Raw genomic sequence first — 7058 nt, forward strand, 5'->3', positions numbered from 1 at the left:
CGACCTTCGTATTGCGCAGTTGGAGGGATATATCCATCCTGGATGCACACCCACATTTTGGCATCCTGGTATTTGATGTATTGGATGAATCTGTCCTTCCATGCCACGAAGTCAGTTCCTTTCATCAGCCTCGGGGCCTTAGTGGCAGACCCCGCTTCTACTTCCATCTTGACCAAATCGGAGATATTGATCGACGACATCCTTGCAAAAACCTGAAAAACCTGGAAAAACAAAAAAATATTAAAACAGCTCAGTTGGCGAAGTTAAGAATAACTTCGCTTGAAGGTTAACTTCGCTGAAAGAGAACTTCGCTGAGATCTTAAATTCGCTTGATTTGGGCGAAGTTAAGAATAACTTCGCTTAGCTCTGGCGAACTTATGAGTTGAGCGAACTTGGGTTTGAAGCGAAGTTGCGGATAACTTCGCTAAGGCGAACTTATGAAGTGAGCGAAGTTGTAGTTAACTTCGCTAATCCTTATATCTTCGCCAAAAACCCTAATTCCAGCGACGGCAACTTCGCCTGAAGAATGGTAACTTCGCCCGATGAACGGTAACTTCGCCCGATGAACAGGAAAGTTTGTTCAGATCTGTTTTCGTCAATCCAGCAGCTCCCGATCAATGCAAAGGCTTGAAAATGACTGTCAAGCACTAGCAAAACTCAATCCCAACAAAAACACGTCCCGCGAATAGGTCAAACGAGACGTTTTCTACACCCGCGTGAAATCCCGAACCTCACAATCGAGCCGATTGGCTCTGATACCAATTGATGACGATGATCCCAATGCACCTTCAGGTGCAGGTGATGAGCTGCCAAGAACCTCTCAGGCTCTTGGAGCTTTCACAACTGAGGGGTAGTCTACAAATGCAGCTGGTGATGATGTTGTAGTTGTGGATGACGACACTGATGTTGAAGACGTTATTGATGCGTTGAAGGAGTTGGATGAGGAGGAGGACGATGAGTTGATGGATGATGATGACGTGTTGCCTATGGATGAGATTGAGAGGATTGGAGAACAGATTAATGTGGAAGATGAGGATGAACAAGAAGTACTTCGAGTGTACGACCCGATGCATCTTGTTAATCTATCGAAGGCTGATTTGAAAGTGCTCAACGAGAAGAAGATCTTCTACATTCCTGCTTGGAAGGATCAAGCTAGGAAATATCAAAGGGTAGTGTCGGTATGTGTGAGAGAAGGGGCGCACGCGTAGAGGTGAAGATTACAGGACTCAAGATTTGAAGATCAAGATATGAAGCTACTGCCAAGGGGGAGTCTGTTGGTACATGTGTGTCAGTAGTTCATAGTCTAGCATTTGTAATCGAGTCTGTAATGTAATTATGTTTTGTTTATGTTTGTTTTGTAATGCGCGAAGTTGTCAACAAGTTCGCTATGGCGAACTTGTTGAATCAGCGAAGTTATTGACAACTTCGCCTATGGCGAAGTTGTCGTGTATATAAACTGTTTCAGACGGAACAGTTTGGGTTGTTCGTTTAGGGTTTTTGTTTCAGTTTTCAGTAACCAAGTTACGTGTCATAGTCTGTAACAGTGACCTCGGGTCACGTGTTTGTTATCAATATAACGTGGTTGGTTTATTGCTTGTGTGTTCGATCTCTACATACTCTACACTCGTAACTACCTGCGCAGGGATTCCGCACCTGCGTTGTTAGCGATATCCCGTGTACGATCCGTCCAGGAACCTACACCCATCTTTCCTTTTTAGTCCATGATTAATTTCCTTTAATTAGCATACTTATCTTTCTTTTAATATTTTATTACTTCTATGTCAAATTAAGAAAACTCGATTTATAATATAAAATATTATTACTTGAAATTTTGGGACGTTACATCAAACGTTCACGACTCCCCTCCCGTGGTATAAGGACCGGGGGCAGTGACAATACAAATATGCAAGAATATGTAAGAATATTCGTAAGAATTATAGTTTTTTAGACAACATTTGGAACTACCCATAATACTCGAGTGAGTCATTTTGAGATGTGATGTTAACCGTTCATACTGATTTTGACATTTCAGACGTAACTCACTCAGGAACACCATGAAGGAGGAAATCCACCAACGTGAGAAGAATTACCTTGAGTCAGGTTTCGATCATGAGACCATAAGAATCTCAAGTTTTACCCATCACCTCCGTGCCATTGAACAGAAGATCAGTTAGACACGTTTAAGATGGATGAAAACAGGGGTGTGCTTTTAACCATAGCCGAATACCTAACCCGTCCAAAAGCCACCCGTACCCAAATTAAAGAATACCCAAAAAGAAAAGAAAAAAAAAACCGTAACTGATCAATACGTAGATTGAATTATTCAGTTATCATGTCATTTTTTCTCAACAAAAGACCACCTGAACAACCCGAAACACAAAGAGAAAACAAAGTCTTTTCTTTATATTATAGATGGTAAAAAATGAAGAGGAGTAAGTTAAGTAACCAGAGAGCCATAAATGGGGAAGCCACGGACAAAGTGGATTGCAATACATACATACGTGGCTCCACTCGCACTGGTGAATGTTCGAAAGCAGGATTCTATAAATCTTTTTGAGTATTAGTTTCCTCAAATCACACACTTACACATACAGTCGATACTATATACTATATACTATATAAATGATGATGTCTCTGAAGTATTGGGTTGAATAAAGATTCTGTTTCTATCTAAAAATAAAAAAATCTTGGGTCCATACTATACTATTCCCATCCAATTACACCACATCTTTTGCTTTCTAGAATCATCCTCCTTTTTTTATAATCTAACCCTAACTGGGTTGTTGGGTTCAATTCGATCTGGGTTTGCTTCGAATTTGATCTGTGGTCTTTTGTGGAATCTATGGTTTGTTAAGTGAGTTAATATTGGGGATCTGTAAGGTATGTATGATTTTATATCTTTGTTCTGAGATTGTATAGTCAAACTCCAGCTTCTTAACATAGATTTTTATTGATTGTTTTTTCTTGAAGATGAAAAGAGGAAAAGATGAAGATAAAACCATGGGACCAATGTTTCCGAGGCTTCACGTCAATGATACCGAAAAAGGAGGCCCCAGAGCACCTCCAAGGAACAAAATGGCTCTTTATGAACAACTTACTATTCCTTCACAGAGGTTTAATGCTCGGGTGAGTCATAATTGACCCAACAACAACTTTGTTAACATTTTCTAAACTTTAACTTAATGCATTAACATGTTATTACAATAAGTATATTGCTATTGTAATAATTTATGCTTTCATTTGAATGTATGACTCGGCTGTATGCACTCAAATGCATTCCCAGTTTACCTACTTTTTAGTTGACTCGTATGAGATTCAAAACAACCTTCACATGATTTTTAGGCAAACGTGAACGAAAGGAGTACATTCTCGCCACGTCAGCAGTCTTCTTCTATTCAGCCAACTAGGAGGCCCGTCGCACGCCACTCTGACTTCAACAACCAACGCGCGCAACAAGAACATAAAAAGAGACAAGAAGAAGACGACTTTAGGGTCCCAATATTCGACCAGCAATCCGGAACAAATCAAAACCGGAGTGTAAATCATCAAAATAGAGAAAACGAACCTGTCACTCCTTTCGGTGCACCCTTCTCGACCCGTTTATCAAACGTTCATAATGTTAAACCACACAATAACAAATTCCAAAAAGAAAACTCGCAAGGTTTTGCTCGATTCGCTTCAAATCAGTCGTCTAGACAAAACGTTAAGGCCCCATTGAAGGAGACTAACGAATCTTCAAGTTTTAATGTTAGAAACGGCTCAAATAGCAGGAGTTTAAAGGATTGTAGAGCTGACCCGCAAGCGGATAACACTACTAGTGGTTATGGAAATAATTCGGTCATGTTAAGGGAAATTCAAGAAGGTTTACGAAGCCCTAATGATGCAGTCAATGATGATGCGGTTTCAGAGAATTCAATGGTGGATTCGATTTGTGGAGTTGATATTTCACCTGATGATGTTGTCGGGATTATTGGTCAAAAACATTTTTGGAAAGCGAGACGAGCTATTGTCAAGTAAGTTGTTTTATTAATAGATGTTTGGATTTGAGTTGAGTGTGTAACTTACATAGTTACCCCCTTGTTTGCTTTTCTTTTTTATAGCCAACAAAGAGTGTTTGCTGTTCAAGTGTTTGAGCTCCATAGATTGATTAAGGTTAGCTGAGTTAACTGCCTACGCGGTCCTCTGTTGTCTTTAACTAACATCCCTACTTATCGTTTTTTGCCTTCGCTTCTTAAAAGTCAATTTTGCTGTAACAAGTCAAATTGGTAGGGTGCATGGGTCGGTTTAGGGCTCAAACCAAACAAGACAACTGAAAGTTTGGTTTTTTAGTTTTTTAAAACTGTTCGCTTTTGCGATTTTTTTTTTGGTTTTGAAATTTTTGGGCCGAAATTTTTTTTTGCCCAAAATAATAAATTTGAGTCTAAATGTTTTGGTTGATTTTTATACATTTGGGCTAAAAAATTTAGGTTACACTATTTATTAAATTCTTATAATTAGTTGATTTCTTATAATTTCTTAACATTTCAAAATTAAAAGTGAAATTCGATAAATTCGATTCAGTGTTGTTTTTTCAGTTTTAATTACATGCAAAACTGAACCAAACCGAAAGTTTGGTGGTTATGTAAACATAAAGCCAAACCGTCGGTTTTTGTTTGGGTTCGGTTTTTTCGGCTTCATGCACACCCTGAGTTTTTCATATTCGGGTCTCGAAGTAAATTTTGTTGTATAAGGTCAAGCAGGTTTGATGGGGTTGACTTGAAACACTTATAATTTATTGTTTCGGTAAATTTAACATTTTGAAGTGAATTAAATAGGTTCAGAGACTAATTGCGGGGTCACCTCAGATATTGGCCGACGAACATGGGTATGTAACGAAACCGCCAAAAGTTTCTCCAATCAAGAAACCGCTTCTCGAGTATGTTATGAAACCTACTGTTAATATCAATATTCCTAAGCACAAAAACGACGTTGAGAAACCGAATGATGACATGGAGTTCTCATCCGAGAATGCTGCTGGGAAGGCGTCTCTATCTACCGTACAAAACTGCAGTCAACCATTTGGCGGGACCCCGTTGCCACCGTCCGATCAAAACATGGGATCTTGGAATTTTAACGCGCCACCTGGACAACAATGGTTGATTCCTGTCATGTCTCCGTCTGAAGGACTTGTTTACAAACCCTACCCTGCTCCCGGGTTCATCAGGCCTGTTTATGGCGGTTGCGGACCGCCTGGTGCCATGCCTGTGATTGGTGAGTCCTCTTTTGACAATTGCATGCTAATATAATATTTGAGATGATGTTGACGGCACTTTTGGATGTTACTAAACAGGGCATAATTTTGCAAACTATGGCGCGCCACCTCATCAACATCATCATCATTATGAAGGGTTCTGTGGGGTTAACCCCTTTACCCCTTCACTTCCCTCTAGTCACGGCTACTTCCCTGCTTACGGTATGCAAATGGCTAACCCGTCCGTCACCAGCTCCACCCGGTTCGAACCATCCAACCTTTACAACCAATGCTCGACTAACGTTCCAGCTGAGAAACTAGGTCCTGTGGTTCCAAAGGCGGTCAAGCTTAAGAACTATAATAACAACAGTAATTATAATAATGTTAATAACAATAATGCTTCTAAAGATACTGAGGTACAGGCCAGCACAGCTAGCAGTCGAAGCGATAAAACAAAAGACCAAAATGCTCTTCCTCTTTTCCCAACCGCCCCTGCCCCTGCCCCTGCCCCTGCTTCTGAACCTGAACAGGCTCGAGTTGAAGAAGCGGGCCCCGCTCGTGTTATTAAAGTTATACCTCATACCGCATGGTCAGCGACTGCGTCTGTCGCGAGGATTTTCAAGTCTATACAAGAAGAAAGGAAGCAGTATGGATCGGGTTAGCTTGCCTTTGTTCGTGGTTGTACTTTGTGCTCTGTGATTGTTACTTCTGTCTGTATGCCTTGATTTGTTGAATACATTACGAGGTGTATATACATACATATATCCAAAGATTATGATGCAATGCAAATCAAAGCCCAAGTATACGAGTTAGTCCTTTTTTGTATTATTAACTCTTTTTCGTTTTAGTTAATTGTCTTTATTAAACAGGGTTCGATTTGGTAACGTGTGGCGCAAGTAATTGTAATGTCTTTTTTTAGAAAGATGGCAACGCTATGTAAAAACTTACATTTCTTAATCCATGAAGAAACGATATTTTGATTATAACCTCTGCTTATGTAAATGTAAAGTTATATTGTACTTAAATGTAAACTGGGTTCGGGGGTACACTCCTCACTATGATCTAAGCCATTATAATAATAATAATAATAATAATAATAATACTTAAGCGGAACCCTTGACGCCTAAGACTGATCGAGCAGCACTTCTACTTTATATTGCGTTATATGGTTTAAACCGTCAAAAGTTTGGAGTTTGGCACGCAATTTGAGACGAGACACACTTTCTGAGTCACACTATGTGAAAAGTGTGTGTTTTGGCGTGTGGATAAATATGCCGTGAACTCCCCCATGTATAGGAATACTTGTGTTCCTTCGCGTAGCTCGAAGGAAAATGATTAGGTCATTTGCGTAGCATGACCGCCTTCAAAACTTGTTGAGTCATCGCCAGGTTTCCACGTGGTCTGACATGTGATGCCACGCGTCCACACGTGTCACACAAACGTGATTGCCACTTCGCGTAGCGCAAAGCATCATGGATTGTTTCTTCGCGTAGCACGACACCACCCGAACCTCGGTTTTATCCCAGCTTATTCGCGTAGCGCGAAGAACTAGATTTTTGTCCATCGCGTAGTGCGAAGGATCAAGATTTTATATTTTTCTCTTTTAGTCATTCTATTTTCCAAAAATATTAAGTCGTCTATCACGCGGCGATGTGAAGTGCAAAGTGCGTTATCAAAGCGTCACGTTGCACCAATCGCCCGAGCTCGTGCTCGTTGGGTGCTTAACACCCTCGCTAAGACCACCAGATGCATTTTAGCATATAAGAATATTAATATGAGAACTCTTTTCTTTAAAAGAGCGCACAAGTTTTATAATTTATTAATGTGA

At 40.1% G+C, this 7058-nt stretch overlaps 1 pseudogene across 1 annotated transcript; it reads left to right on the forward strand.

Moving 5' to 3' along the window:
- The first annotated feature begins 2865 nt into the window (after positions 1-2865).
- LOC143578026 (protein EARLY FLOWERING 3-like) lies at positions 2866-6029 on the forward strand (annotated as a pseudogene). Its single transcript, XR_013143203.1, has 6 exons — positions 2866-2880; positions 2971-3156; positions 3343-4013; positions 4101-4152; positions 4815-5250; positions 5330-6029. The product of XR_013143203.1 is annotated as a protein EARLY FLOWERING 3-like (transcript).
- Positions 6030-7058: the final 1029 nt, after the last annotated feature.

The sequence above is a fragment of the Bidens hawaiensis genome, unplaced genomic scaffold (genome assembly GCF_021521415.1).
Source record: "Bidens hawaiensis isolate Kalapana, Puna unplaced genomic scaffold, B.hawaiensis_p1.1 tig00028997_1, whole genome shotgun sequence".
Lineage (NCBI taxonomy): Eukaryota > Viridiplantae > Streptophyta > Magnoliopsida > Asterales > Asteraceae > Bidens > Bidens hawaiensis.